Source organism: Mobula birostris, chromosome 3, assembly GCF_030028105.1.
Source record: "Mobula birostris isolate sMobBir1 chromosome 3, sMobBir1.hap1, whole genome shotgun sequence".
In the NCBI taxonomy this organism is placed as follows: domain Eukaryota; kingdom Metazoa; phylum Chordata; class Chondrichthyes; order Myliobatiformes; family Myliobatidae; genus Mobula; species Mobula birostris.
The window spans coordinates 38,343,230-38,361,113 of record NC_092372.1 but is presented as its reverse complement, the minus strand read 5'-3'; the positions used below and the strand labels follow the sequence as shown (position 1 = coordinate 38,361,113).

General features: G+C 38.0%; 1 protein-coding gene across 1 annotated transcript in view; it reads right to left on the bottom strand.

Annotated features, from left to right (window-relative positions):
- Positions 1-17,884, bottom strand: part of parp8 (poly (ADP-ribose) polymerase family, member 8) — a 370,191-nt gene that overhangs the window by 338,678 nt on the left and 13,629 nt on the right. The window lies entirely within an intron of this gene.

Sequence of the window (17,884 nt, the reverse complement as noted above, 5' to 3'; positions counted from 1 at the left end):
GCTGTTAGGTCATAAGTTGTTTTCCAATTCAGAAATTAAATGGAAATTAAACTCTTGTGTTTGTGAGAATTGGACGGAAGAATAAGCGGCCTTACATCACTGGAACGTAAGAAACCGAAGCAAATCAAAAGGCTTCTCAACACGTGTACACCTGGGCTCCTTACCTTCCTCTACTTTGAAACAGCGACATGCCACTGAATAATTAAGATTAAAATTATTTATTATTATTTTGAGCAGTGGACAATCCCTTTCTCAGTACCAAGTTATTCAAACCCATACAAATGCTTTGTTTAAATACTCAATCCTGAGATGAGAACTAACTCCAATGACACGCTACAGCAAAGTAAGCTTGAATTTCATATAGAAATATCCCAAGGATTTTACAGAATGGAGAAAAAAAAAGAGAAATACAAAATAACAGATGTTGACTCACTGAAGATAAAATAGGTCAAATAATAATAGTTTGGCATGAATGTGGAGAGTTTTAAGTGAGCAACAAAAAATCTGCCAGAGGAACTCAGCAGGTCAAACAGCATCTTTGGGAAGAAAGGAATTGTTTATGTTTCGGGTTAAAACTCTGTGCTGTTCTTCCCAATAGACTGTTGCTCCAGACTCCAGCATCCACAGTCTCCTGCATCGCTGAGTTTCAGGCAAGTTTGGGCACAGGCTCGAACATAAAAGACAGGGCAGAAAGGCAGACGGACAGAAATCTGGAATCCGGTAGCTAAAGACAGCCGGTGGAAATGCTAGGCTGTAGAAATAATGTGGGTGAAGACATGATGGTAACTTGCAGACAAGGATCCAGTGCTTTCCTGTTGCATATGACGCATAAACTCTTCTCGGGCTTCTAGCTGAGTCCAGGTGTCGAATAGAAAACATTGGGAAACAACAAGTCAACATGGATAATCTATAATGTGATACACTAGGGTAGGCATGCAGCAACACTGTTTAGTTTTGGAGAAGTTTGAATGTTGATAGTTACCACAGATTACAAGGGGATCTTGATCAGTTAGGGAAGTGGGCCAAGGAGTGGCATACTGATTTCATTACAGATAACTGTGAGGTGATGCATTTTGGAAAGTCAAACCATCTTAGGACTTGTACTATGAATGGTGAGGCACTAGGAAATGTAATGGAACAAAGGGACCTAGGAGGACAAGTGCATAGTCTGTTACAAGCAGTGCCACAAATAAACAGGGCAGTGAAAAAGGCATTTAGTAGTCAGGCTACTGAACAATGTTCTCTCTAAGGTCTGCAAATGTGCGTGCGCACACCTCTTTTGCTACTAGCACACAAAGGAATTTAAACTGCGTACAAAAGGTTATCACCCTTTACCTCGTTTCACCAACGTACACAATCACATTTCCTTTTCCAGTTTATGATGCGGACAGTGTTGACAACATGGAGTTTGTGATAATTTGTCTGCAGATTTTTGGAACTGGCTTATTTATACTGTTTCATTTGAAGAAATCATTCAGTGCGCACATGTTGTTCTCACAAGGTAAAAAATTGCACAGCACAAGATTTTTGCACACACTGGTCATTACAAATTAGAGGGATCATTGTTACTGAGTATAGCAGTAGGGATATTATATTGCAAATGCAATATACAAGTCATTGGCAAGGCCACACTTTGAATACCGTGTACAGTTTTGCTCATCCAGTTATAGAAAGGCTGTGGCTAACTTCAAAAGAGTGCAGAATGAATTTCTGAGGATGTTACCAGGACTAGAGGGCCTGAGTAATAGGGGAGAGGTTGATCAGGCTAGGTCTGTATTCCTTGAGATGAAGTGTGATCTCATAGACAGGGTTAATATTCTGAGAGACATAGTTAAGGTGGATGGTAACAGGGTAGGGGAGTCATAGGTTTAGGGTTAGAGGAGTAAGATTTACTATGGACCTGAAGGGCAACTTTTCTATGCAGAGGGCGGTGAGTATATGGAGTAAGCTGCCAGAAGAAGTGGTTAAGGTAGATACAATAGTATCATTTAAGAAACCTTGGATAGGTATACAGACGGTGGGCTTAGATGGGTGTGGGCTCAAAAAGAAAAGGAAATTGCCAGGATTCCACCTAAAGAAGTTAGAAAGGGAGAATGGGCACCACCACTTCTTCAATGATCTCTATCAAAATTAATTCAAAATGGTTATTCAAAAGAAAATTGTTGCATGAACAGAAATTAATTTCCAAAGCAGTGGAACATTCAGGTTATTGTTCGTTAAATGAATCCTTAACACTGCTTCATTTTGTTCTGTGTGTCATTTCTCAGTCAAATGCAGGATCATGTCTGGAAATTGTACAGCCCAATTCAATCTGATGACTTGCCAGAGCTTCTGGGAAGCAAAATACAGAATTACAGGTGAAGTGGTCAAAAACACCACCACATCACAGCAAAATCCAACAAAGCTACATGCAGGGAATAGTCAGTTAAACAGATATTCTGCATTTGATTGGGAAATGATTACCCAATCAGGGCATTCAGCTGTCCCCTGTCAAATAGCAAAGGAAAGATTGCTGCAGAAGGATATCCAATTGTTGATATATTTTTGAAAAATTCTTCAGAGCTTGCCCTTTCTGGAGAAGAAAATGCATATGGGACTGCAAGGTCCTTCATTATGATACAGTTTATGTTTGATAAAGAGTAATGGATAGCTGGAAGCATACAAGGCAGTAATATAGGCATTAGATTCAAAGTTATTAAATCAGGATCCACAGCACTGGACAAATAAATCACAATTGAATTACAGCCTTGAAATCACACTCTGGTTTCCAACAGAATATTGAACAGGCACCATTCCAATCTTACATGAGAGCTTTATGTTGTTCTGCTCAGGTTTTAAGTTATTAGCGTAAACACCAACTGCCGGCGTGCTCTGTCTTTGATGCAGGGTGACATTTGTGGGCCACAACAGTAACATCTTTATTTCAGGTTAGTTGAAATTGTATGCCCAAAGGAAGCCATTCCTCATTGTCAGCTAATACCATTTGTTTTTTCTGTCACAGTCAGTAAATGCCCCTGCTCTAATATCATGCCTACTCGATTTCAGAACTCCAGTTTTCCATGTCCATGATAAACAAGCTAAACGATAAAAAGATTATAAAGGATGAAGCCTGTAATGCTAGAAATAAATGTTAAAGCTTGTACTCAGTCTGGGCATTCAAAAGATACCAAGTCATTCGTTGAAGTACAACATTCTATATGTGTATGCAGTAGACATCACAGCCATGAGTGACAAGAGGCAAGAGCAGACAACACATCACTCCAGACAGAAAGAACAATGACCTTGCTATAATTTTCGAGCTCCCAGCTCTTTCAAATATTTTGGGAAAACTCAGTACTTCAGATTATGATCTCACTCATTTGGGGCCTTAAAATAACAGGCAAGACTGTGCCCACAGCAGCTCAAAGGAGCAAACAATGACATTATCATTTCCAAGGTTGCAGGCCAAGAGGCACAAAGTGTTCAAGGTTTGCTATTGCGGTTGTGTATGAGCTGTCCATCAGGTATAGAAATAAGGAGCAAATGCTTCTTCTTCTTCATGCGCCTTGCACGTTACATGCTTGGGCGATCATGGCTTTCCACATTGAACGATCCCACGCAGTGTCAATGATACCTCGCACACTTGGATCTGTTAGTTCTTTCACAGTGTCCATATATTTTCTTCTTTGCCTTCCTCTGTATTGACATTACCATACATTTGTTTTTTTACAGTTGATGGTTAGACAAAAATCTGCACTAGTTTATACTGCTTTGTCTAGGAGGATTTGTAGATCTTCTGCAGCACTTGCTATTAAGGTGGTATCGTCTGCATATCTTATATTGTTGATGTTAACACCCCCAATTTTTATTCCATCTAGGTCTTCTATTTCTCTGAGAATCATTTCACTATAGATATTAAATAATTCCGGTGATGCAACACATCCCTGTCTAACTCCTCTTTGAATTTTAGTCCAACTGCTTATATTATCCTCAATTCTTTCCGCTGCCGTTTGGTTCCAATATAAATTTTGAAGCAGTTGTTGGTCCCTTCCGTCAATGTTTAGTTTAGCGAGAATTTGAAATAGTTTTTCATGTTGCACTTTGTTGAATGCTTTAGTGAAATCAATAAGACATAAAATGACATCATTTTGATATTCAATTGCCCTTTCTGAAGGCATTCGTAGTATGAAAATTGTGTTCCGAGTTCCTCTATCCTCAGTAAACCCACATTGCAGTTCAGAAGTTTCTGGGCTTAACTTGTTTTAAATTCGACTCAGAACAATTCTCAACAAAATCTTTATTACAAAACCACAAGGCTACTAAGCAGCTTCCTCCCACAGGCAGTCAGACTGCTAAATAGCTGCTCCATCTGACTCTGCTTAGGACACTTTTAACTTGCACTGGACACTTATAACTGATTTAACTGACGTGGCTGTTGTGTTTTACTATTTATTGTTATGTTTATTATTTAGTGTTGCGTTTGTAATGTTATGATTGCACTGCCCCTGAGGAACGCTGTCCCATTCTGCCCTGCAGAGCTGATGTATGGTTAGAATGACAATAACATTTTTTTGAATCTTTGAATCTTGAATCTTGAATTATGTGACTCATAAGACTGATTATTCTATAATTTTTGCAGTCAATAGTTCCAGGAATTTTTGGCAGTGTTTGGCAAATGCAATGTTTGTCAATTCAAGCCACCATTTAAAATTTGTTTTTTTATCCTATACTGTACGCTATAATAAATAGGATACAATATCTTAAGAATCAGATTATGCATGCAAACATCGAACACAGTGCACTGACTGTGTATTTTGTGGACAAATTTAGGAGCCACTTTCCCAGTGCACAGAGTTTATGTAGAAACCTGCTTCAGGCAAACCTAATGGCTTTTAATCTCCCTTATCTTTCTCTTGTGCTCCCCAAATCCCTTTCTATGTAAGGTATTGCCCAACTGAAACTCTGTCGCTCTGTACCCTCCCCAACACCTTATCAAATCAGAAAGTTATAATATTGTGCACTCTGATCCACCGCCTGAGCATTCAAGGCCTCAAGCCGCATTAAGGTACTGCCTCCTAACATTTCCACCCACATCCTCTTATCCAAGTTCCTTCTTGTGATCTGGACTCATGAGTAACTTAATTCTCTCTGCACATTCACAATTGTACAGCAGGCAGAGGGCAGTTGTTTCAGTCTATAAAGTGTAGAAAAGTGAACTGTGACTAGCACCCAGAGCCTTAAGAACATAAAGTCTTGTGGAGGCACTTCTTTGAGGAAAAAAAATTCCCTTCTATATAGCAACAACATACCAACCCTTTACAGTGATGAAGCTGTTCAGTACCCTCGTATATCTTGGACATAACTTTATCAATAAACCAGTCAAAGTACCTTGGACAATATTATACCTTCTAGTAAAGAGGAACATAAAAACATAAGGGTTAGAAGTAGAAGACTATGTCTGCTTTATCGTTCATCAAGATGATGGATGACCTTCTCTCTCAATGCCCAATACACTATTTCTATACAGAACATAGAGCATGGAACATAAAACACTATAGTACAGTACAGGTCCTTCGGCCCAAGATGTTGTGCTGACATTTTAACCTACTCCCTGACAAATCTAACCCTTCCCCTCTCACAAATCCCTCCATTTTTCTATGACCCATATGCTTATCTAAGAGCCTCTTAAGTGTTCCCAATGGATCTGCCTCTATCACCACCCCTGACAGTGCTGCATGCACTTACCACTCTGTGTATAGGAAAACCTACCTCTGCCTTTCCCTCCCCCTATACTTCTTACAATCACAAAATTATGTCGTCTCGTATAAGCCATTGTTGCCCCTGGAAAAATGTTCTGGCCATTCACCCTATCTATATCTCTTATCACGGTATACACCTCTTTCAAGTCACTTCTCATCCTCCTTTGCTCTAAAGAGAAAAGCCCTAGTCATCCCATAATTCCATTATATGCAGAAATCTATCAAACTCTACTTCAAAAAAAAACTCACTAACTGAGCCTCTGCATTTCTCTGGGAGAGAGAACTCCAAAAATCCACTATACTATGAATGAAAAAGTTCCTCCACATCTCTTTCTGAAACAAGATGTGGCCTGGGGCCTAGCCCTTATTTTGAGCCTGTGACCCTTAGTTCTAGACTTCAAAACAAGGGAAATACCCTTCCTGCTTCTAGCCTGTTTGGAGCTTTAAGAATAAGATCACAAAATACCGGCCTAATCTACTCAATCTCCCCTCAGACCTCATTCTTCCACTGAAATCATCCTTGCACTCCCTCTATGCACAGCCTGGGGTAGTGGTAGAGGCAGAAACATCAGAGACATTTAACAGATGTTCAGATAGACTCATGAATGTGAGGAAAATGGAAGGATATGGACATTGTGTAGGCAGAAGAGATTAACTTAAGTTGGCCATTTGATTACTAATTTAATTGTGAGCCAAAGGGCCTGTCCCTGTCCTATGTTCTATGTTCAATTTTAAACCTGTATTGGGGCAGGAGACCAAACCTGTGCACAATGCTTCAGCTGCATTTCCACCAAGATCCTATCAAATCAAGAGGAGGTATCAAAAACAAAACTGATTTAACACAAGATAAAGGAGCTTCAAGACCTAAGCGGTATTTTTTTTAACAGAGTGGCTGATATCTGGAAAGCACTGGGGAGAAATTGGTGGAGTCATATACAAACACTGTGTTTAATCGATATTTGGGCAGCAACTTAAATAGACAAGGCATAGAAGGTCAGAGTTCTAATACAGGCAAATGGGATTAATGGAAATGGACAAAAACATTGCATGGATATGATGGGCTGAAGGGCCTATTTTTGTGTTGCATCATGCTATGCCTTGACGAACATATGGTTCTATAGAATTGAAGACTCTTGTAGTCAAACCCTCCCCTAACAAAAAACAATGTATCATTGACATAACAGTTAAGTATGTGTGATCCTGTTGCTGTAATTCCATGATGGATGTTTTCCAGTCAATACAGATGGAACATTTTATGTGTGCAAGCATTTTAAGTTCAAACAGGGATGCATCACCAAAACTGGAGAAAGTATTTTACATGGGCATATTACCAAGGGCACTAATTAATATTTTTTTTAATTTTCTGGCATCATAATCCTTCAATACAATAGCTTAAAAATTAATTAAGTGACACAGGGATATATTTCCACAGGCCTATATTTTGATAGCTATTTGATTATAGTGTGTAAATCATATTTTTGGAGGTAATTATTTTCATCTCATACTTCTGAGTGGAATAAGTCATGTGATCCTCACAGAAAGCAAAGTTTAGCAAATAAAAACAGAAAATGCTGTAATCACTTTTTGGTGTCAAGTATCGTAGGGGTTGCTTGACCCAATTTAGAGGTCACCAATAACTTTAATAATCAACTGCAATATATCAAACCATGAGGAGCCACAAAAAAAGAGAGAACGGATACTAAACTCACAGGTAATGAAAGGTTAGGAGCATTTAGTTGAGGATGGCTGATTTGATGAGGAACAAAGGACAGTGGATGAAAGCTGGGTTTAAAAAGGCTGCAGGTAATGTTAGAAATGAGTGGCAGGTGACTACTGTTTGGCTGGATGGAGACTGGAAGGAGCCTGCATGTGTATGTCGGACAATTGGCTGATATGACATCAATGGGGAAAGAAAGAGTTAATGCTTCAGATCAAAGATCATCCACCAGAACTGTGACAAAGGGTCTTCAAACTGAAATGTTAACCATTTCTCTTCTACAGGTGTTGCCTGACCTACAAACTGTTTTCAGCATTTATTAGTTTTTTTTCAGATTTCCAGCATCTGCAGTTTTTGATTTTCAAATTCAAACAGTTGCATCAAGCTCTGAATGACAGGTCAATCTCAGGGTCCACCTAGGATCTCAGCCATTAGAGTTGCCTGTCTTCGGCCATTTAATGTGGTATCAATAAATGACTGCGCATGCTTGATGAAGGAAAGCCCATGGGCTCCAAGAATACCCCAGGTGGAGTACTGAACACTCATGTGCTAAAGATGAGTTCCAACTTATGTGCACATTTGATTGTTTAATTATAATGGGCCCTTTTGTTTTTGTTTCTTTAATGACTCTTTGGTTAAGTTAACATTAACAAATATACTTTCTTTATAATTGTAAGCAGCATAAAGTCTGTTATTTCTTGCCAACGGGCAATTGCTGGGGGACAGCCCAACCTCACAGCCGTGGCGGGACCAAAGTGTACACACCCTACAAATACGGAGCCTGAGGAAGGTGGTTTTCTCGCCGTGGAGTCCAGTGGCTGTTAGCAAGGAGCTAATGAGCCACAGTTCCAGAGGCGCCCAGTGAAAAGGGATTTCACCTGTTTGCTCGAAGGTGAACCGTCACACAATGTGCACGACACCATCCAGGGCAAAGCAGCACCAGATGAGTGGCACCCCACATATCACTCCAAGCATTCTATCCTCTCATCTTTATTTAGTTTATTATTTTGAGATTCAGTATGGTAATGTGCCATTACAGGCCGACAAGTCTGTGTTACCTGGGTGACCAACTAACCCACTAACCCATACCCCTTTTTGGGAATGAGGGAGCAAACCAGGGCATCCAGAGGAAACACACGGGGTGAATGTACCAACTCCTTGCAGAAAGCAATGGAAGCAACCCTGGGTTTCTGGCTCTGTAATGGCGTTACGCTAACCACTACGTCACCGTGCCACTCCAACCTCTGTGCACTCAGCAAAAGTACACAGCTTCCAAACATTCTGCCTTTCAGAAAGGAAAAAGCAGAAGCCACTTGTGAAAGGCAACATTTAAATTTGGTCTTCAACCCATCTTGGCAATTGATTACCGTTCCTTTGAAACATTTGGTCACACTCTGGGAATTCCTTAACAGCACATTGGAAAGAGACACTAGCAGGAAGGACAGCAGAGCAGCAAAGGCTGGAGTTTCTGCGAAAAATGAGTGAAGTGCAAGACAGATATATTCCAAAAAAGAAGAAATTTTCGACTGGAAGAAGGACACTACTGCGGCTGACAAGTGAGGTCAGAGTCAAAGTAAAAGCAAAAGAGAGGGCATACTAGGAAGCCAAAGCTATTGGGAAGATAGAGGATTGGGAAGGTTTAAAAACTTGTAGAAGGAAACTAAGAAGGTCATTAGGAAGGAAAAGATGAATTATGAAAGGAAGCTGGCAATTAATATCAAAAAAGATGCTAAAAGCTTTTAAGTATATAAAGGGTAAAAGAGAGTTGAGGGATAGATATAGGACCAATAGAAAATGAGAGTCCTTGTGCAGGATACCCTGAAGCTTAACCTCCAGGTTGAGTCAGTGGTGAAGAAGGCAAATGCAATGTTGGCATTTATTTCTAGAGCTATAGAATATAAGAGCAGGGATGTGATGATGAGGCTCCATAAGGCACTCGTGAGACCACATTTAGAGTATTGTGTGCAGTTTTTGGCTCCTTATTTTAGAAAGGATAAACTGACATTGGAGAGGGTTCAGAGAAGATTCATGAAAATGATTCCAGGAATGAAAGGGTTACCATATGAGGAATGTCTGGCAGCTCTTGGGCTGTGTTCCCTGGAGTTCAGGAGAATGGGGGGAGGGGGGGGTTCTCATAGAAACATTCCCGATGTTAAAAGGCCTGAACAGATTAGATATGGTAAAATATGGTAAAGTTATTTCCCATGGTAGGGGACTCCAGGACAAAAGGGCATGACTTCAGGATTGAAGGACGCCTTTTAGGACTGAGATGTGGAGAAATTATTTTAGTCAGAGGGAGGTAAATCTGTGGAATTTGTTGTATATTCTATAAAGAAATATAAAGCAATGCTTTAATTAATTTTTTTCAAACTCTGTTTGTTGATGGGAAAGCTACCATTTGCAACACACACAAAATGCTGGAGGAACTCAGCTGGACAGGCAGCATCTATGGTAATGAATAGATAGTTGACATTTTGGGCCAAGTTGCTTCTTCAGGATAGCCACCATTTATTGCCCATCCCCAAATGGCCTTGAAAAGGTGGTGGTCATAGTTATTGCAGTTCTTTTGGTGAAGATACTCTCACAGTGGTAAATATTAACAATTATATTATCTATTAACTGAGCCCCAGATGGTTTCCTGATGGGAACGAGCACATGATGGCAATTACACACAAATGTTTCTTTTTGTATTACTCTTTAACAGAATATTCAAGAATAAGGTAACTGATTACAATCACAGCTACTCAGAAAGCTCATTATTCTCTTCAGTGGATCAATAATCACAACAAAATTTTAAAACTGAAATAAATTTGAAAAACAATTAACAATATAAACAATGAACAAGGTCAAGTGGTTCTGTTCATGTCAAAACATATTAAAAAATTATAGCAAATATTCATAGAAATACTCTGATGTACGATCTATATCTGAGAAATAACTGAATGAATGACATTCATTGTTAAATTAGCTTTTGTCTACAGAACTTCTTTGCTCCGCTCAGTGTCCGAAGCAATTTAGGCTATTTTCCAGTTTTCGAATATGCATTGTACATTGCATTACTTTTATCAAAAAACCACGAGTAGTTTAAAACAATGACAAAATTTCTATAGCAGAAAGTTTAACAGTTATCATGAGCCATAGCTACCACAATAAAGTATCATCCTTGATAAAGTATCAATGATTAATTATTGTTAAATTGCATCTTATCTTTTCTCAGAGATATTCTGAATTATTTCACATAGATTATTCTAAATTACAATCACTACTTCTGTGCAGGCAGATGTTGCAGCTATTTGTCCTCAACAAAATCATCCAAGACATGGCAAATAATTAATGAGCAATAAAAAATAAACTACTGGAAGAACTCAGTGGGTCCATCTGCAACAGTGGAGAAGGGATGTTTGGGATTTCAGATTGAGGTTGTACTATGTACTTTCGGGAGGGAATTGTTCTCCCCTGGAATAATCCTTAAACTGGAACTCCTGCCTGTTCTGCTGCAGTTTACATGTTAGCAGACATAATTCAGACAAGAGCTTGTAATTTTATGAGTTGATAGTGAATTGAAAGTTACAAAATCACTACAATGCAGAAGGTGGTTATTTATCCATCAAGTTCATGTCATCTCCTTGCAGCAAAGCAATTTATTTAGCTCTTCATTCCTTACAAAATTCATGCTTGGCTAGCATACAATTAAAACTTCAGATATCAAAATAAGCATATATACAGAGATAATCTGAAGCAAAAACATCAGTACTCTCAACTTTACTGACTGATACTGAGTTAATTTCCCTGATTGTATGCAATATTAAATACTCATCTACACTGATAAATTTCTCATGCCTTCACACCATCTGAACTTTATCAAAATGAGATACCTCCTAACTATTCAAGTGTATGGTGCAAATCAAATGGAATATTTCAAAGCCAAATGGGTAATTTTATGGTACTTATGGGATATAGTTTTCAAACCACATCATATAAAATGTGAATTAACTGGTTAGTTAATTTCACTGTTTTTCCTTAATATCTTGCCGTGCAAAAAAACGGCTGCCATAGTTGTCTGCCAAAATAGTGGACACAGCCCAAACCATCACACACAAAGCTCTCTCCACCATTAAATACATTTACATGGAGCTTTGCCACAAGTCAGTAGCATCTATGATCAAGGAACCTCACCATCCAACCCATGCGCTTTCCTTGCTACTACCATTGGGCAGGAGGTACAGAAGTCTTAGTTCCTTCACAACTAGGTTCAGAAGCAGATTATTATCATAAACCCTTCAGACCCCTGAACAGGCATGTGTATCATAGAAACATAGAAAACATACAGCACAATACAGGACCTTCGGCCCACAAAGCTGTGCCGAACATGTCCTTACCTTAGAACTACCTAGGCTTACCCACAGCCCTCTATTTTTCTAAGCTCCATGTACCTATCCAGGAGTCTCTTAAAAGACCCTATCGTTTCCGCCTCCACCACTGCCACCAGCAGCCCATTTCACGCACTCATCACTCTCTGCATAAAAAACTGATCCCTGACATCTCCTCTGTACCTACTTCCAAAGCACCTTAAAACTATGCCCTCTCAGGCTAGCCATTTCAGCCCTGGGAAAAAGCCTCTGACTATCTGGCTCTCATTATCTTGCACACCTCTATCAGGCCACCTCTCATCCTCCATCGCTCCAAGGAGAAAAGGCTGCGTTCTCTCAACTTATTCTCATAAAGCATGCTCCCCAGTCCAGGCAACATCCTTGTAAATCTCCTCTGCACTTTTTCTATGGTTTCCACGTCCTTTCTGTAGTGAGGCGACCGTATTTGAGCACAGTACTCCAAGTTGGGTCTGACCAGGGTCCTGTATAGCTGCAACATTACCTCTCGGCTCTTAAACTTAATCCCATGATTGATGAAGGCCAATGCATCATATGCCTTCTTAACCATAGAGTCAACCTGCATACCTGCGTAACCTGAATGCCCTATGGACTCGGACCCCAAGATCCCCCTCATCCTCCACACTGCCAAGAGTCTTACCATTAATACTATATTCTGCCATCATATTTGACCCACCTAAATGAACCACTTCACACTTATCTGAGTTGAACTCTATCTGCCACTTCTCAGCCCAGCCTTGCATCCTATCAATGTCCCGTTGTAACCTCAGACAGCCCTCCACACTATCCACAATACCTCCAACCTTTGTGTCATCAGCAAATTTACTATCCCATCTTTTGACTTCCTCATCCAGGTCATTTATAAAAATCACGAAGAGTACATCTCTCACCACAATTCCAAACTGATTCTACAACCTACAGACTCACTTTCAGTAGCTCTACAGCTCATGTTTGCAGTGTTACTTTTCTAGTAGTGCAACAATTTGTGTTCTTTTGCACATTGGTTGCTTGTCAGTTTTTGTTATGCATACTTTTTTTTATAAATTCTACTGTATTTCTTCATTTTTCTGCAAATGTCTACAAGAAAATGAACTTTAAGATAGTATATGGTAAAATATACATACTCTGATAATAAATTTTACTTTGAATTTGATTTTGTGCTTCAAAATACCTCTGTGACTCCCAGACCCAAATCCTTACCAGAGGTCACGGTTCCTTGATTCACTCATTCGATGGAAAACCTCGTAGAGACCTGTCTAATCATCACAGTTCCTACCATTTCCAGCTGTGACAGTCACATTCCCATTTAAAATGTACACTTATCTATTTTCTTGACCAGCCCTAAATATTTCCCCCAATTTCTTATTCCCTTACTTTCAATAAAATTTTTCATCTATGATACTGGGGTAGTGGTAAATTTGGGATTTTTAAGAGACATATAGATAGGCACATGAATTTGAGGAAAATGGAAGAATATGGACATTGTATAGGCAGAAGGGATTAGTTTCGTTAGACATTTGATTACTAATTTAATTGGCTCAAAGTGCCTGTACCTGTGCTGTACTGTTCTATGTTCTAGGACCTATTTCCCTTGAAAAATTGAACATAATTGGACAGAAACTTGTAACAAATACATCTGCTAAGGTGGCAATATCTACAATATTGACAGAATCCATCTTTGGCAATGGTTTAAAAATGAGATCAGAAGCCTTACACTATCAGTCAAAATAGCAAACGTGCAGCTCTAATGACAAAGAGGTATCTTACAAGGTGGCCACACTGTCCATCTACTTCAGCATAGTCTGCTTTTCATTTCATTTGAGGTACTATTGTGCACACTTTAAGCTGGAACTAGGCTGAGACATGGTCAGTGCAAGTCTTGATTACTTCAATGAGTAATAGGAAAAAAATAGGATAAATCTTGATTTATTTCTCATGTCTTGAGAGAGGAATTGTGTTCCAATACAGGGGATATTACAGCTCACCATTTCACAACTTTTCTCCATATCTTATAGAAAAAAATGAGGCTGTTCAGCCCATCATCTATGGTGGCTTCAAGCAGATAAAACCCAATAATTCCATTCCTCTGGTCTTTCTCCATAGGTTTGAAAAATATTCTCTCAAGTGCTTATCCAAATTCCTTTTGATTCAGTTTCCATCAGCTCTGCAGGAAGCGAGTTCTAATCCTGATCAATCTTTGCATGTAAAGTTTTTTCTCATGTCCACCTTTTATCTTTTACCACATTTTTTAAAATCTTTTGTTAATCTTTTAAAAGGGAACAGTTTCCATCCATGAATCAAGCTATAATCTTGATCACCTATGTCAAATTTCATCTAATCTTTTTTTCCTCTCAGGGGAATCACCACAACTTCTACATTTGAATTTTACAAGTGAAATGCACATGCCTAGAATAATTTAAGGAAATCTTTGCTAAAGTTAGGTGACCAGAACTGAACGTTCTATTCTATTTGAGGCCAAACTCTTGTATTTTTTTCCCTGTTAATACAGGACAGGAAGGCTCTACAATGAATAGTCAAAACTACCCAATGCATCACCTGCACCAGCCTACCTGCTGTCAAAGATATATAGAGGAAGGTGCCTGGAAAGGGCCAGTAACATCATGAAGGATCCCACCCAACCTGCTCATGGATTCATGGATTACTTGTTCCACTCCCATTCCCATTAGGGAGGAGGCTACAAAACATCCATACTAGGACCACCAGACTCAAAAGCAGGTACTTTCCCCAGGCCATAAGGATGATCAACTATCCAATCCCTCCACACCGCAACCAGCACTATTTTATCATTTACTGTCAGTCACCTTATGTACAGATATCTCTGTAAAATCTATGTATATTTATTGCATTTTTTATTATTATTGGGTTTGTTTTTTGGTGCTGTATCAGATTAGGGTAATAATTATTTTGTTCTCCTTTACACTTGTATACTGGAAATGACAATAAACTATCTTGAAGCCACATGGGAGCAGACTCGATGGGCTGAATGGCCTAATTCTGCTCCTATGTCTTATGGTTTTATGGTAGATCTCTGAGCAAACCCTACCTTCTTCCTTAAGCATTATAATTAATAGTTCATCTTATTTAATCAATGTTTAGAAACATGTATTTGGGAACCTGCAATCAAAGAACTTTTTCAAATTTGAAGATAACATTTGTAGGAACAATACATTCAAGGAAAAAAAATGTGGTGCAGCTTTGACTGGGGATAACTTAGACACTCAGAAACTTGAAATTCAATACAACAAATATGACTAGTTTTTGCTGCAACTGAAAATCTAGTCATAATTCTGAATAAGCAAAAGCGTTATGGGAAAAAAGAAAATTGACATAAACTTTAGTAATGTGTTAGCCTGGCCGTATTATACAACACTGCCGGAAAATAACAGGTCAAATAACAGGCATATGTAAATAAATTCTTAAACATAAGGTAGTTTTACTTCTATTCTACATTGCAGAATTCCATACATCCATTATTGGAAATGTGGTAGCCGTTATTAAATGTCTTAAATTACTGAGCATGTCCAAATGGACATCAAAAGGATTTTTAAAAATGTTAATTAATTAAATATATGAAGCAAAATTGATGCATAATATTTCAAATAAAACAATGGAGGATAAAATGATGATATCCTCACTGATCGGGTAATGCAAAAATAATCTAGTTTATTGGACATTCCAGAAGGCAATCAATAAAGTGTCCCACAAGAGCCTTAAAAAAAAAGTCAAGCATGTAATGTAACTGTATAGATTGATGATTAATTGATTTAAAAGAAACATGAATTTGCAAAATGAATGTCGTTGGGTTAGAGTAGAGAACCCCAATGATTATTACAGGATCCAGATAAAGGGACAAAGACAAGTTATCAAAATAATTGTAATGAATTTTTTTTAAAGACATTAATAAAATACAAAATACTGGTGTGCAATGTTTGAAATGATGACATAAAGATTGTTCTCAGAATAAGGAACATTTCATTAGATGGTTAATTAAAATCATGCATCTCGTACACACTTGTACTGCCACATTTCATGTTATATTTGAACTTATCAGTGATATTTGCACCATACACTGTAATATAATTCCCTTAGCATAACCATAATTACAAATCTTCAGAATGATTTGTAAAAGTTCAGAACAATACCAATTATTAATACTGCCAGTAAAAATAAGCATTAAGGGAATAACCAGTGAAAACGTGTACCAACAGTACATACATGTTTGCATTACCAATCACCTGAATCAATGTAAAATAAAAGCTGCAAATCTGAATCAATATTAAACCCTGCTGGCTGTAATAAGATTTATGGAGATTAATCATTTACTTTAGAAATATTAATCAAGTACTCAAGAATCTTAAATAAATGTATAAATTGAGGTACATGCTCTCAGCTATACCAGATTCATGAACGAGGAAACACATTCTCAAGCTTGGAAAAGAGAATAGATTTAATCTTCTCTTAATGCAAATGGCTGTGAATATGCAGCATGGAATGCCAAGAAGATGCAGCAAAGATAAACAATGTGGGACTTACTTCAGGCAAATTGATTAAGAAAGAAATAGTGGAGGATTGATTTGGTACTTGCCATGGAAATCTTTTGTAATCCCATTCTTTTCAATGATAAATATTATACATTCCTAATTATCACTGATCCATATTTTAGAAGCTTTGTTCATTATTTTAGTCTCATTTTACAAGTAAACATTCAGTGGCACTACTCATTATGAGTCAGAGGAGTTATGCTGAGTTAACTCCTCCTTCTCACAAGTCAACCAATGGGGCTAAAATGATCATTTTAACACAATACTCATTTTATTGAGAACAACCTGACATTCAAAACACTGTATGAAGTTGTCAGGCTGTCATTAATATCAGGCAAAAAAGTTGAAAATTATATGAGCTACAATACTTAAACTAAACTATGCAGTTTGTACACAACTGAATTTCACTTCTTCCTCAGAAATGAAAGAAGTTCAGCTGCTCTGAACATTACAATGTACAGTTCCAAGTACAAATATTTATTTTTCAGAGATGTAACATGTTGATATTTCATTAAATATAACATAGAATGCCTCTGAAACCTGTTTTAGATTAGTTTTCAAACTTCAGGTTTTATGTTATTAAATATTTATTTGAAATATTTTAATAACCCTTCCCTATAAAAGGAAAGGGTAGGATTTAAAGACAACTGATTACATGGCTTCTCCGTGAAAGGTCTGTATCACTGTGACTCAGTGTTGAGGGGGCAAGAGAAACAAATACCTGCCTTGCAACTCAGTGAGACCTTTCAGCTGAGAACAATGATTTTGGACACCTTCTCTACCAATATGGAAATAATGTTTTGCCATAATTTTTATAATATGGAACAGGATTTTTTTTTTGTAAATGATACCAAACAAAATGTGTTCATTGAACAATAATGTGAGCTTCTTACATGGCAGGAAATGAAAGATTCCCCAACGTTGAAAGTTCAAAGTAAATTTATTATCTAAGTATATATGTGTCACCATGTACAACCCTGAGACTAATTTTCTCGTGGACATATTGAATGAATCCATAATAAAATAATAACCATAATATAAACAACAAAAGGCTGCACCAACTTGGGCATTCAACCAGTGCATAAAAGACAATAAACTGTGCTAATACAAAAAGGAAGAAATAATAATAATAATAAATAAGTAATATATATTGAGAACATGAGATGAAGAATCCTTCAAAGTGAGTCCACACTTCAATTATGGATCAAGTGAAGTTGAATGGAGTTATCTCCTTTGGTCCAAGAGCCTGACGGTTGAGAGGTAATAAATGTTCCTGAACTTGGTGGTGTGAGTCCTAAGACTCCTGTACCTTCTTCCTGGTGGTAGCAGTGAGAAGAGAGTATGACCTGGGTGTTGGATGCTGCTTTCCTTTGACAATGCTTTGTGTAGATGTGCTCAATGGTTGGAACTTAATTTTCACTTAATTTTCAGACTTGCATACAATACTTGCTGAAAGATATATTATTAAAATGACTACTA